The 15316-nt window shown below is 37.1% G+C and overlaps 1 protein-coding gene across 2 annotated transcripts in view; it reads right to left on the bottom strand.

The window, feature by feature from the left end:
- Positions 1-15316, bottom strand: part of LOC103312561 (uncharacterized protein) — a 112120-nt gene that overhangs the window by 12753 nt on the left and 84051 nt on the right. The window lies entirely within an intron of this gene.

The raw sequence follows: 15316 nt of genomic DNA on the forward strand, positions 1-15316 counted from the left end.
AAAGGTCTTGTAATGTTCCCGTACAAAAATGAAAGCCCTTGCTGCATGCATTCAAAAGGACGCATGGGTCACTCTTAAGCCGTGCTTTATACGAATTTTTCAAATATTGTCCTATATTCCGGATTTAATAAAAAGAAAACAAAAAGCGCGACGACTCCAATTTTTTAGTATGTTGTAGAGGAAGGTTTTGTAATGTTCTCTTCCAAAAATGAAGGCCCTTGCTGCCTGCATTCGAAAGGACGCATGGGTCATTCTTAAGCCGTGCTTTATACGAATTTTTCAAATATTGTCCTATATTCCGGATTTAATAAAAAGAAAACAAAAAGCCCGACGACTCCAATTTTTTAGTATGTTGTAGAGGAGGGTCTTGTAATGTTCCCGTACAAAAATGAAAGCCCTTGCTGCATGCATTCAAAAGGACGCATGGGTCACTCTTAAGCCGTGCTTTATACGAATTTTTCAAATATTGTCCTATATTCCGGATTTAATAAAAAGAAAACAAAAAGCGCGACGACTCCAATTTTTTAGTATGTTGTAGAGGAAGGTTTTGTAATGTTCTCTTCCAAAAATGAAGGCCCTTGCTGCCTGCATTCGAAAGGACGCATGGGTCATTCTTAAGCCGTGCTTTATACGAATTTTTCAAATATTGTCCTATATTCCCGATATAATAAAAAGAAAACAAAAAGCCCGACGACTCCAATTTTTTAGTATGTTGTAGAGAAAGGTCTTGTAATGTTCCCGTACAAAAATGAAAGCCCTTGCTGCATGCATTCAAAAGGACGCATGGGTCACTCTTAAGCCGTGCTTTATACGAATTTTTCAAATATTGTCCTATATTCCGGATTTAATAAAAAGAAAACAAAAAGCGCGACGACTCCAATTTTTTAGTATGTTGTAGAGGAAGGTTTTGTAATGTTCTCTTCCAAAAATGAAGGCCCTTGCTGCCTGCATTCGAAAGGACGCATGGGTCATTCTTAAGCCGTGCTTTATACGAATTTTTCAAATATTGTCCTATATTCCGGATTTAATAAAAAGAAAACAAAAAGCCCGACGACTCCAATTTTTTAGTATGTTGTAGAGGAGGGTCTTGTAATGTTCTCGCACAAAAATGAAGGCCCTTGCTGCCTGCATTCGAAAGGACGCATGTGTCATTCTTAAGCCGTGCTTTATACGAATTTTTCAAATATTGTCCTATATTCCCGATATAATAAAAAGAAAACAAAAAGCCCGACGACTCCAATTTTTTATTATGTTGTAGAGAAAGGTTCTGTAATGTTCTCTTCCAAAAATGAAGGCCCTTGCTGCCTGCATTCGAAAGGACGCATGGGTCATTCTTAAGCCGTGCTTTATACGAATTTTTCAAATATTGTCCTATATTCCGGATATAATAAAAAGAAAACAAAAAGCCCGACGACTCCAATTTTTTAGTATGTTGTAGAGAAAGGTCTTGTAATGTTCCCGTACAAAAATGAAAGCCCTTGCTGCATGCATTCAAAAGGACGCATGGGTCACTCTTAAGCCGTGCTTTATACGAATTTTTCAAATATTGTCCTATATTCCGGATTTAATAAAAAGAAAACAAAAAGCGCGACGACTCCAATTTTTTAGTATGTTGTAGAGGAAGGTTTTGTAATGTTCTCTTCCAAAAATGAAGGCCCTTGCTGCCTGCATTCGAAAGGACGCATGGGTCATTCTTAAGCCGTGCTTTATACGAATTTTTCAAATATTGTCCTATATTCCGGATTTAATAAAAAGAAAACAAAAAGCCCGACGACTCCAATTTTTTAGTATGTTGTAGAGGAGGGTCTTGTAATGTTCCCGTACAAAAATGAAAGCCCTTGCTGCATGCATTCAAAAGGACGCATGGGTCACTCTTAAGCCGTGCTTTATACGAATTTTTCAAATATTGTCCTATATTCCGGATTTAATAAAAAGAAAACAAAAAGCGCGACGACTCCAATTTTTTAGTATGTTGTAGAGGAAGGTTTTGTAATGTTCTCTTCCAAAAATGAAGGCCCTTGCTGCCTGCATTCGAAAGGACGCATGGGTCATTCTTAAGCCGTGCTTTATACGAATTTTTCAAATATTGTCCTATATTCCCGATATAATAAAAAGAAAACAAAAAGCCCGACGACTCCAATTTTTTAGTATGTTGTAGAGAAAGGTCTTGTAATGTTCCCGTACAAAAATGAAAGCCCTTGCTGCATGCATTCAAAAGGACGCATGGGTCACTCTTAAGCCGTGCTTTATACGAATTTTTCAAATATTGTCCTATATTCCGGATTTAATAAAAAGAAAACAAAAAGCGCGACGACTCCAATTTTTTAGTATGTTGTAGAGGAAGGTTTTGTAATGTTCTCTTCCAAAAATGAAGGCCCTTGCTGCCTGCATTCGAAAGGACGCATGGGTCATTCTTAAGCCGTGCTTTATACGAATTTTTCAAATATTGTCCTATATTCCGGATTTAATAAAAAGAAAACAAAAAGCCCGACGACTCCAATTTTTTAGTATGTTGTAGAGGAGGGTCTTGTAATGTTCTCGCACAAAAATGAAGGCCCTTGCTGCCTGCATTCGAAAGGACGCATGTGTCATTCTTAAGCCGTGCTTTATACGAATTTTTCAAATATTGTCCTATATTCCCGATATAATAAAAAGAAAACAAAAAGCCCGACGACTCCAATTTTTTATTATGTTGTAGAGAAAGGTTCTGTAATGTTCTCTTCCAAAAATGAAGGCCCTTGCTGCCTGCATTCGAAAGGACGCATGGGTCATTCTTAAGCCGTGCTTTATACGAATTTTTCAAATATTGTCCTATATTCCGGATATAATAAAAAGAAAACAAAAAGCCCGACGACTCCAATTTTTTAGTATGTTGTAGAGAAAGGTCTTGTAATGTTCCCGTACAAAAATGAAAGCCCTTGCTGCATGCATTCAAAAGGACGCATGGGTCACTCTTAAGCCGTGCTTTATACGAATTTTTCAAATATTGTCCTATATTCCGGATTTAATAAAAAGAAAACAAAAAGCGCGACGACTCCAATTTTTTAGTATGTTGTAGAGGAAGGTTTTGTAATGTTCTCTTCCAAAAATGAAGGCCCTTGCTGCCTGCATTCGAAAGGACGCATGGGTCATTCTTAAGCCGTGCTTTATACGAATTTTTCAAATATTGTCCTATATTCCCGATATAATAAAAAGAAAACAAAAAGCCCGACGCCTCCAATTTTTTAGTATGTTGTAGAGGAGGGTCTTGTAATGTTCTCGCACAAAAATGAAGGCCCTTGCTGCCTGCATTCGAAAGGACGCATGGGTCATTCTTAAGCCGTGCTTTATACGAATTTTTCAAATATTGTCCTATATTCCCGATATAATAAAAAGAAAACAAAAAGCCCGACGACTCCAATTTTTTAGTATGTTGTAGAGAAAGGTCTTGTAATGTTCCCGTACAAAAATGAAAGCCCTTGCTGCATGCATTCAAAAGGACGCATGGGTCACTCTTAAGCCGTGCTTTATACGAATTTTTCAAATATTGTCCTATATTCCGGATTTAATAAAAAGAAAACAAAAAGCGCGACGACTCCAATTTTTTAGTATGTTGTAGAGGAAGGTTTTGTAATGTTCTCTTCCAAAAATGAAGGCCCTTGCTGCCTGCATTCGAAAGGACGCATGTGTCATTCTTAAGCCGTGCTTTATACGAATTTTTCAAATATTGTCCTATATTCCCGATATAATAAAAAGAAAACAAAAAGCCCGACGACTCCAATTTTTTATTATGTTGTAGAGAAAGGTTTTGTAATGTTCTCTTCCAAAAATGAAGGCCCTTGCTGCCTGCATTCGAAAGGACGCATGGGTCATTCTTAAGCCGTGCTTTATACGAATTTTTCAAATATTGTCCTATATTCCCGATATAATAAAAAGAAAACAAAAAGCCCGACGACTCCAATTTTTTATTATGTTGTAGAGAAAGGTCTTGTAATGTTCTCTTCCAAAAATGAAGGCCCTTGCTGCCTGCATTCGAAAGGACGCATGGGTCATTCTTAAGCCGTGCTTTATACGAATTTTTCAAATATTGTCCTATATTCCCGATATAATAAAAAGAAAACAAAAAGCCCGACGACTCCAATTTTTTAGTATGTTGTAGAGAAAGGTCTTGTAATGTTCTCTTCCAAAAATGAAGGCCCTTGCTGCCTGCATTCGAAAGGACGCATGGGTCATTCTTAAGCCGTGCTTTATACGAATTTTTCAAATATTGTCCTATATTCCGGATATAATAAAAAGAAAACAAAAAGCCCGACGACTCCAATTTTTTAGTATGTTGTAGAGAAAGGTCTTGTAATGTTCCCGTACAAAAATGAAAGCCCTTGCTGCATGCATTCAAAAGGACGCATGGGTCACTCTTAAGCCGTGCTTTATACGAATTTTTCAAATATTGTCCTATATTCCGGATTTAATAAAAAGAAAACAAAAAGCGCGACGACTCCAATTTTTTAGTATGTTGTAGAGGAAGGTTTTGTAATGTTCTCTTCCAAAAATGAAGGCCCTTGCTGCCTGCATTCGAAAGGACGCATGGGTCATTCTTAAGCCGTGCTTTATACGAATTTTTCAAATATTGTCCTATATTCCCGATATAATAAAAAGAAAACAAAAAGCCCGACGACTCCAATTTTTTAGTATGTTGTAGAGAAAGGTCTTGTAATGTTCCCGTACAAAAATGAAAGCCCTTGCTGCATGCATTCAAAAGGACGCATGGGTCACTCTTAAGCCGTGCTTTATACGAATTTTTCAAATATTGTCCTATATTCCGGATTTAATAAAAAGAAAACAAAAAGCGCGACGACTCCAATTTTTTAGTATGTTGTAGAGGAAGGTTTTGTAATGTTCTCTTCCAAAAATGAAGGCCCTTGCTGCCTGCATTCGAAAGGACGCATGGGTCATTCTTAAGCCGTGCTTTATACGAATTTTTCAAATATTGTCCTATATTCCCGATATAATAAAAAGAAAACAAAAAGCCCGACGACTCCAATTTTTTATTATGTTGTAGAGAAAGGTTTTGTAATGTTCTCTTCCAAAAATGAAGGCCCTTGCTGCCTGCATTCGAAAATACGCATGGGTCATTCTTAAGCCGTGCTTTATACGAATTTTTCAAATATTGTCCTATATTCCCGATATAATAAAAAGAAAACAAAAAGCCCGACGACTCCAATTTTTTATTATGTTGTAGAGAAAGGTCTTGTGATGTTCTCTTCCAAAAATGAAGGCCCTTGCTGCCTGCATTCGAAAGGACGCATGGGTCATTCTTAAGCCGTGCTTTATACGAATTTTTCAAATATTGTCCTATATTCCGGATTTAATAAAAAGAAAACAAAAAGCCCGACGACTCCAATTTTTTATTATGTTGTAGAGAAAGGTCTTGTAATGTTCTCTTCCAAAAATGAAGGCCCTTGCTGCCTGCATTCGAAAGGACGCATGGGTCATTCTTAAGCCGTGCTTTATACGAATTTTTCAAATATTGTCCTATATTCCGGATTTAATAAAAAGAAAACAAAAAGCCCGACGACTCCAATTTTTTATTATGTTGTAGAGAAAGGTCTTGTAATGTTCTCTTCCAAAAATGAAGGCCCTTGCTGCCTGCATTCGAAAGGACGCATGGGTCATTCTTAAGCCGTGCTTTATACGAATTTTTCAAATATTGTCCTATATTCCGGATTTAATAAAAAAAAAACAAAAAGCGCGACGACTCCAATTTTTTAGTATGTTGTAGAGAAAGGTCTTGTAATGTTCCCGTACAAAAATGAAAGCCCTTGCTGCATGCATTCAAAAGGACGCATGGGTCACTCTTAAGCCGTGCTTTATACGAATTTTTCAAATATTGTCCTATATTCCGGATTTAATAAAAAGAAAACAAAAAGCGCGACGACTCCAATTTTTTAGTATGTTGTAGAGGAAGGTTTTGTAATGTTCTCTTCCAAAAATGAAGGCCCTTGCTGCCTGCATTCGAAAGGACGCATGGGTCATTCTTAAGCCGTGCTTTATACGAATTTTTCAAATATTGTCCTATATTCCCGATATAATAAAAAGAAAACAAAAAGCCCGACGACTCCAATTTTTTAGTATGTTGTAGAGAAAGGTCTTGTAATGTTCTCTTCCAAAAATGAAGGCCCTTGCTGCCTGCATTCGAAAGGACGCATGGGTCATTCTTAAGCCGTGCTTTATACGAATTTTTCAAATATTGTCCTATATTCCCGATATAATAAAAAGAAAACAAAAAGCCCGACGACTCCAATTTTTTATTATGTTGTAGAGAAAGGTCTTGTAATGTTCTCTTCCAAAAATGAAGGCCCTTGCTGCCTGCATTCGAAAGGACGCATGGGTCATTCTTAAGCCGTGCTTTATACGAATTTTTCAAATATTGTCCTATATTCCGGATTTAATAAAAAGAAAACAAAAAGCCCGACGACTCCAATTTTTTATTATGTTGTAGAGAAAGGTCTTGTAATGTTCTCTTCCAAAAATGAAGGCCCTTGCTGCCTGCATTCGAAAGGACGCATGGGTCATTCTTAAGCCGTGCTTTATACGAATTTTTCAAATATTGTCCTATATTCCGGATTTAATAAAAAGAAAACAAAAAGCCCGACGACTCCAATTTTTTATTATGTTGTAGAGAAAGGTCTTGTAATGTTCTCTTCCAAAAATGAAGGCCCTTGCTGCCTGCATTCGAAAGGACGCATGGGTCATTCTTAAGCCGTGCTTTATACGAATTTTTCAAATATTGTCCTATATTCCGGATTTAATAAAAAGAAAACAAAAAGCCCGACGACTCCAATTTTTTATTATGTTGTAGAGAAAGGTCTTGTAATGTTCTCTTCCAAAAATGAAGGCCCTTGCTGCCTGCATTCGAAAGGACGCATGGGTCATTCTTAAGCCGTGCTTTATACGAATTTTTCAAATATTGTCCTATATTCCGGATTTAATAAAAAGAAAACAAAAAGCGCGACGACTCCAATTTTTTAGTATGTTGTAGAGGAAGGTTTTGTAATGTTCTCTTTCAAAAATGAAGGCCCTTGCTGCCTGCATTCGAAAGGACGCATGGGTCATTCTTAAGCCGTGCTTTATACGAATTTTTCAAATATTGTCCTATATTCCCGATATAATAAAAAGAAAACAAAAAGCCCGACGACTCCAATTTTTTAGTATGTTGTAGAGAAAGGTCTTGTAATGTTCCCGTACAAAAATGAAAGCCCTTGCTGCATGCATTCAAAAGGACGCATGGGTCACTCTTAAGCCGTGCTTTATACGAATTTTTCAAATATTGTCCTATATTCCGGATTTAATAAAAAGAAAACAAAAAGCGCGACGACTCCAATTTTTTAGTATGTTGTAGAGGAAGGTTTTGTAATGTTCTCTTCCAAAAATGAAGGCCCTTGCTGCCTGCATTCGAAAGGACGCATGGGTCATTCTTAAGCCGTGCTTTATACGAATTTTTCAAATATTGTCCTATATTCCCGATATAATAAAAAGAAAACAAAAAGCCCGACGACTCCAATTTTTTATTATGTTGTAGAGAAAGGTTTTGTAATGTTCTCTTCCAAAAATGAAGGCCCTTGCTGCCTGCATTCGAAAGGACGCATGGGTCATTCTTAAGCCGTGCTTTATACGAATTTTTCAAATATTGTCCTATATTCCCGATATAATAAAAAGAAAACAAAAAGCCCGACGACTCCAATTTTTTATTATGTTGTAGAGAAAGGTCTTGTAATGTTCTCTTCCAAAAATGAAGGCCCTTGCTGCCTGCATTCGAAAGGACGCATGGGTCATTCTTAAGCCGTGCTTTATACGAATTTTTCAAATATTGTCCTATATTCCGGATTTAATAAAAAGAAAACAAAAAGCCCGACGACTCCAATTTTTTAGTATGTTGTAGAGAAAGGTCTTGTAATGTTCCCGTACAAAAATGAAAGCCCTTGCTGCATGCATTCAAAAGGACGCATGGGTCACTCTTAAGCCGTGCTTTATACGAATTTTTCAAATATTGTCCTATATTCCCGATATAATAAAAAGAAAACAAAAAGCCCGACGACTCCAATTTTTTATTATGTTGTAGAGAAAGGTCTTGTAATGTTCTCGTACAAAAATGAAGGCCCTTGCTGCCTGCATTCGAAAGGACGCATGGGTCATTCTTAAGCCGTGCTTTATACGAATTTTTCAAATATTGTCCTATATTCCGGATTTAATAAAAAGATAACAAAAAGCCCGACGGCTTCAATTTTTTAGTGTGTTGTAGAGGAAGGTCTTGTAATGTTCTCGTACAAAAATAAAGGCACTTGCTGCCTGCATTCGAAAGGACGCATGGGTCATTCTTAAGCCGTGCTTTATACGAATTTTTCAAATATTGTCCTATATTCCCGATATAATAAAAAGAAAACAAAAAGCCCGACGACTCCAATTTTTTATTATGTTGTAGAGAAAGGTCTTGTAATGTTCTCGTACAAAAATGAAGGCCCTTGCTGCCTGCATTCGAAAGGACGCATGGGTCATTCTTAAGCCGTGCTTTATACGAATTTTTCAAATATTGTCCTATATTCCCGATATAATAAAAAGAAAACAAAAAGCCCGACGACTCCAATTTTTTAGTATGTTGTAGAGGAAGGTTTTGTAATGTTCTCTTCCAAAAATGAAGGCCCTTGCTGCCTGCATTCGAAAGGACGCATGGGTCATTCTTAAGCCGTGCTTTATACGAATTTTTCAAATATTGTCCTATATTCCCGATATAATAAAAAGAAAACAAAAAGCCCGACGACTCCAATTTTTTAGTATGTGGTAGGGGAAGGTTTTGTAATGTTCTCTTCCAAAAATGAAGGCCCTTGCTGCCTGCATTCGAAAGGACGCATGGGTCATTCTTAAGCCGTGCTTTATACGAATTTTTCAAATATTGTCCTATATTCCCGATATAATAAAAAGAAAACAAAAAGCCCGACGACTCCAATTTTTTACTATGTTGTAGAGAAAGGTCTTGTAATGTTCTCGTACAAAAATGAAGGCCCTTGCTGCCTGCATTCGAAAGGACGCATGGGTCATTCTTAAGCCGTGCTTTATACGAATTTTTCAAATATTGTCCTATATTCCGGATTTAATAAAAAGAAAACAAAAAGCCCGACGGCTTCAATTTTTTAGTGTGTTGTAGAGGAAGGTCTTGTAATGTTCTCGTACAAAAATGAAGGCCCTTGCTGCCTGCATTCGAAAGGACGCATGGGTCATTCTTAAGCCGTGCTTTATACGAATTTTTCAAATATTGTCCTATATTCCCGATATAATAAAAAGAAAACAAAAAGCCCGACGACTCCAATTTTTTACTATGTTGTAGAGAAAGGTCTTGTAATGTTCTCGTACAAAAATGAAGGCCCTTGCTGCCTGCATTCGAAAGGACGCATGGGTCATTCTTAAGCCGTGCTTTATACGAATTTTTCAAATATTGTCCTATATTCCCGATATAATAAAAAGAAAACAAAAAGCCCGACGACTCCAATTTTTTATTATGTTGTAGAGAAAGGTCTTGTAATGTTCTCGTACAAAAATGAAGGCCCTTGCTGCCTGCATTCGAAAGGACGCATGGGTCATTCTTAAGCCGTGCTTTATACGAATTTTTCAAATATTGTCCTATATTCCGGATTTAATAAAAAGAAAACAAAAAGCCCGACGGCTTCAATTTTTTAGTGTGTTGTAGAGGAAGGTCTTGTAATGTTCTCGTACAAAAATGAAGGCCCTTGCTGCCTGCATTCGAAAGGACGCATGGGTCATTCTTAAGCCGTGCTTTATACGAATTTTTCAAATATTGTCCTATATTCCCGATATAATAAAAAGAAAACAAAAAGCCCGACGACTCCAATTTTTTATTATGTTGTAGAGAAAGGTCTTGTAATGTTCTCGTACAAAAATGAAGGCCCTTGCTGCCTGCATTCGAAAGGACGCATGGGTCATTCTTAAGCCGTGCTTTATACGAATTTTTCAAATATTGTCCTATATTCCCGATATAATAAAAAGAAAACAAAAAGCCCGACGACTCCAATTTTTTAGTATGTGGTAGGGGAAGGTTTTGTAATGTTCTCTTCCAAAAATGAAGGCCCTTGCTGCCTGCATTCGAAAGGACGCATGGGTCATTCTTAAGCCGTGCTTTATACGAATTTTTCAAATATTGTCCTATATTCCCGATATAATAAAAAGAAAACAAAAAGCCCGACGACTCCAATTTTTTACTATGTTGTAGAGAAAGGTCTTGTAATGTTCTCGTACAAAAATGAAGGCCCTTGCTGCCTGCATTCGAAAGGACGCATGGGTCATTCTTAAGCCGTGCTTTATACGAATTTTTCAAATATTGTCCTATATTCCGGATTTAATAAAAAGAAAACAAAAAGCCCGACGGCTTCAATTTTTTAGTGTGTTGTAGAGGAAGGTCTTGTAATGTTCTCGTACAAAAATGAAGGCCCTTGCTGCCTGCATTCGAAAGGACGCATGGGTCATTCTTAAGCCGTGCTTTATACGAATTTTTCAAATATTGTCCTATATTCCCGATATAATAAAAAGAAAACAAAAAGCCCGACGACTCCAATTTTTTACTATGTTGTAGAGAAAGGTCTTGTAATGTTCTCGTACAAAAATGAAGGCCCTTGCTGCCTGCATTCGAAAGGACGCATGGGTCATTCTTAAGCCGTGCTTTATACGAATTTTTCAAATATTGTCCTATATTCCCGATATAATAAAAAGAAAACAAAAAGCCCGACGACTCCAATTTTTTATTATGTTGTAGAGAAAGGTCTTGTAATGTTCTCGTACAAAAATGAAGGCCCTTGCTGCCTGCATTCGAAAGGACGCATGGGTCATTCTTAAGCCGTGCTTTATACGAATTTTTCAAATATTGTCCTATATTCCGGATTTAATAAAAAGAAAACAAAAAGCCCGACGGCTTCAATTTTTTAGCGTGTTGTAGAGGAAGGTCTTGTAATGTTCTCGTACAAAAATGAAGGCCCTTGCTGCCTGCATTCGAAAGGACGCATGGGTCATTCTTAAGCCGTGCTTTATACGAATTTTTCAAATATTGTCCTATATTCCCGATATAATAAAAAGAAAACAAAAAGCCCGACGACTCCAATTTTTTATTATGTTGTAGAGAAAGGTCTTGTAATGTTCTCGTACAAAAATGAAGGCCCTTGCTGCCTGCATTCGAAAGGACGCATGGGTCATTCTTAAGCCGTGCTTTATACGAATTTTTCAAATATTGTCCTATATTCCCGATATAATAAAAAGAAAACAAAAAGCCCGACGACTCCAATTTTTTATTATGTTGTAGAGAAAGGTCTTGTAATGTTCTCGTACAAAAATGAAGGCCCTTGCTGCCTGCATTCGAAAGGACGCATGGGTCATTCTTAAGCCGTGCTTTATACGAATTTTTCAAATATTGTCCTATATTCCCGATATAATAAAAAGAAAACAAAAAGCCCGACGACTCCAATTTTTTATTATGTTGTAGAGAAAGGTCTTGTAATGTTCTCGTACAAAAATGAAGGCCCTTGCTGCCTGCATTCGAAAGGACGCATGGGTCATTCTTAAGCCGTGCTTTATACGAATTTTTCAAATATTGTCCTATATTCCCGATATAATAAAAAGAAAACAAAAAGCCCGACGACTCCAATTTTTTATTATGTTGTAGAGAAAGGTCTTGTAATGTTCTCGTACAAAAATGAAGGCCCTTGCTGCCTGCATTCGAAAGGACGCATGGGTCATTCTTAAGCCGTGCTTTATACGAATTTTTCAAATATTGTCCTATATTCCCGATATAATAAAAAGAAAACAAAAAGCCCGACGACTCCAATTTTTTATTATGTTGTAGAGGAAGGTTTTGTAATGTTCTCTTCCAAAAATGAAGGCCCTTGCTGCCTGCATTCGAAAGGACGCATGGGTCATTCTTAAGCCGTGCTTTATACGAATTTTTCAAATATTGTCCTATATTCCCGATATAATAAAAAGAAAACAAAAAGCCCGACGACTCCAATTTTTTATTATGTTGTAGAGAAAGGTCTTGTAATGTTCTCGTACAAAAATGAAGGCCCTTGCTGCCTGCATTCGAAAGGACGCATGGGTCATTCTTAAGCCGTGCTTTATACGAATTTTTCAAATATTGTCCTATATTCCGGATTTAATAAAAAGAAAACAAAAAGCCCGACGGCTTCAATTTTTTAGTGTGTTGTAGAGGAAGGTTTTGTAATGTTCTCGTACAAAAATGAAGGCCCTTGCTGCCTGCATTCGAAAGGACGCATGGGTCATTCTTAAGCCGTGCTTTATACGAATTTTTCAAATATTGTCCTATATTCCCGATATAATAAAAAGAAAACAAAAAGCCCGACGACTCCAATTTTTTACTATGTTGTAGAGAAAGGTCTTGTAATGTTCTCGTACAAAAATGAAGGCCCTTGCTGCCTGCATTCGAAAGGACGCATGGGTCATTCTTAAGCCGTGCTTTATACGAATTTTTCAAATATTGTCCTATATTCCCGATATAATAAAAAGAAAACAAAAAGCCCGACGACTCCAATTTTTTATTATGTTGTAGAGAAAGGTCTTGTAATGTTCTCGTACAAAAATGAAGGCCCTTGCTGCCTGCATTCGAAAGGACGCATGGGTCATTCTTAAGCCGTGCTTTATACGAATTTTTCAAATATTGTCCTATATTCCCGATATAATAAAAAGAAAACAAAAAGCCCGACGACTCCAATTTTTTAGTATGTTGTAGAGGAAGGTTTTGTAATGTTCTCTTCCAAAAATGAAGGCCCTTGCTGCCTGCATTCGAAAGGACGCATGGGTCATTCTTAAGCCGTGCTTTATACGAATTTTTCAAATATGGTCCTATATTCCCGATATAATAAAAAGAAAACAAAAAGCCCGACGACTCCAATTTTTTATTATGTTGTAGAGAAAGGTCTTGTAATGTTCTCGTACAAAAATGAAGGCCCTTGCTGCCTGCATTCGAAAGGACGCATGGGTCATTCTTAAGCCGTGCTTTATACGAATTTTTCAAATATTGTCCTATATTCCGGATTTAATAAAAAGAAAACAAAAAGCCCGACGGCTTCAATTTTTTAGTGTGTTGTAGAGGAAGGTCTTGTAATGTTCTCGTACAAAAATGAAGGCCCTTGCTGCCTGCATTCGAAAGGACGTATGGGTCATTCTTAAGCCGTGCTTTATACGAATTTTTCAAATATTGTCCTATATTCCGGATTTAATAAAAAGAAAACAAAAAGCCCGACGGCTTCAATTTTTTAGTGTGTTGTAGAGGAAGGTCTTGTAATGTTCTCGTACAAAAATAAAGGCACTTGCTGCCTGCATTCGAAAGGACGCATGGGTCATTCTTAAGCCGTGCTTTATACGAATTTTTCAAATATTGTCCTATATTCCGGATTTAATAAAAAGAAAACAAAAAGCCCGACGGCTTCAATTTTTTAGTGTGTTGTAGAGGAAGGTCTTGTAATGTTCTCGTACAAAAATAAAGGCACTTGCTGCCTGCATTCGAAAGGACGCATGGGTCATTCTTAAGCCGTGCTTTATACGAATTTTTCAAATATTGTCCTATATTCCCGATATAATAAAAAGAAAACAAAAAGCCCGACGACTCCAATTTTTTATTATGTTGTAGAGAAAGGTCTTGTAATGTTCTCTTCCAAAAATGAAGGCCCTTGCTGCCTGCATTCGAAAGGACGCATGGGTCATTCTTAAGCCGTGCTTTATACGAATTTTTCAAATATTGTCCTATATTCCCGATATAATAAAAAGAAAACAAAAAGCCCGACGACTCCAATTTTTTACTATGTTGTAGAGAAAGGTCTTGTAATGTTCTCGTACAAAAATGAAGGCCCTTGCTGCCTGCATTCGAAAGGACGCATGGGTCATTCTTAAGCCGTGCTTTATACGAATTTTTCAAATATTGTCCTATATTCCCGATATAATAAAAAGAAAACAAAAAGCCCGACGACTCCAATTTTTTATTATGTTGTAGAGAAAGGTCTTGTAATGTTCTCGTACAAAAATGAAGGCCCTTGCTGCCTGCATTCGAAAGGACGCATGGGTCATTCTTAAGCCGTGCTTTATACGAATTTTTCAAATATTGTCCTATATTCCGGATTTAATAAAAAGAAAACAAAAAGCCCGACGGCTTCAATTTTTTAGTGTGTTGTAGAGGAAGGTCTTGTAATGTTCTCGTACAAAAATAAAGGCACTTGCTGCCTGCATTCGAAAGGACGTATGGGTCATTCTTAAGCCGTGCTTTATACGAATTTTTCAAATATTGTCCTATATTCCGGATTTAATAAAAAGAAAACAAAAAGCCCGACGGCTTCAATTTTTTAGTGTGTTGTAGAGGAAGGTCTTGTAATGTTCTCGTACAAAAATAAAGGCACTTGCTGCCTGCATTCGAAAGGACGCATGGGTCATTCTTAAGCCGTGCTTTATACGAATTTTTCAAATATTGTCCTATATTCCCGATATAATAAAAAGAAAACAAAAAGCCCGACGACTCCAATTTTTTATTATGTTGTAGAGAAAGGTCTTGTAATGTTCTCGTACAAAAATGAAGGCCCTTGCTGCCTGCATTCGAAAGGACGCATGGGTCATTCTTAAGCCGTGCTTTATACGAATTTTTCAAATATTGTCCTATATTCCCGATATAATAAAAAGAAAACAAAAAGCCCGACGACTCCAATTTTTTAGTATGTTGTAGAGGAAGGTTTTGTAATGTTCTCTTCCAAAAATGAAGGCCCTTGCTGCCTGCATTCGAAAGGACGCATGGGTCATTCTTAAGCCGTGCTTTATACGAATTTTTCAAATATGGTCCTATATTCCCGATATAATAAAAAGAAAACAAAAAGCCCGACGACTCCAATTTTTTATTATGTTGTAGAGAAAGGTCTTGTAATGTTCTCGTACAAAAATGAAGGCCCTTGCTGCCTGCATTCGAAAGGACGCATGGGTCATTCTTAAGCCGTGCTTTATACGAATTTTTCAAATATTGTCCTATATTCCCGATATAATAAAAAGAAAACAAAAAGCCCGACGACTCCAATTTTTTAGTATGTTGTAGAGGAAGGTTTTGTAATGTTCTCTTCCAAAAATGAAGGCCCTTGCTGCCTGCATTCGAAAGGACGCATGGGTCATTCTTAAGCCGTGCTTTATACGAATTTTTCAAATATTGTCCTATATTCCCGATATAATAAAAAGAAAACAAAAAGCCCGACGACTCCAATTTTTTATTATGTTGTAGAGAAAGGTCTTGTAATGT

Source organism: Tribolium castaneum, chromosome 1 (assembly GCF_031307605.1).
Source record: "Tribolium castaneum strain GA2 chromosome 1, icTriCast1.1, whole genome shotgun sequence".
Classification (NCBI taxonomy): domain Eukaryota; kingdom Metazoa; phylum Arthropoda; class Insecta; order Coleoptera; family Tenebrionidae; genus Tribolium; species Tribolium castaneum.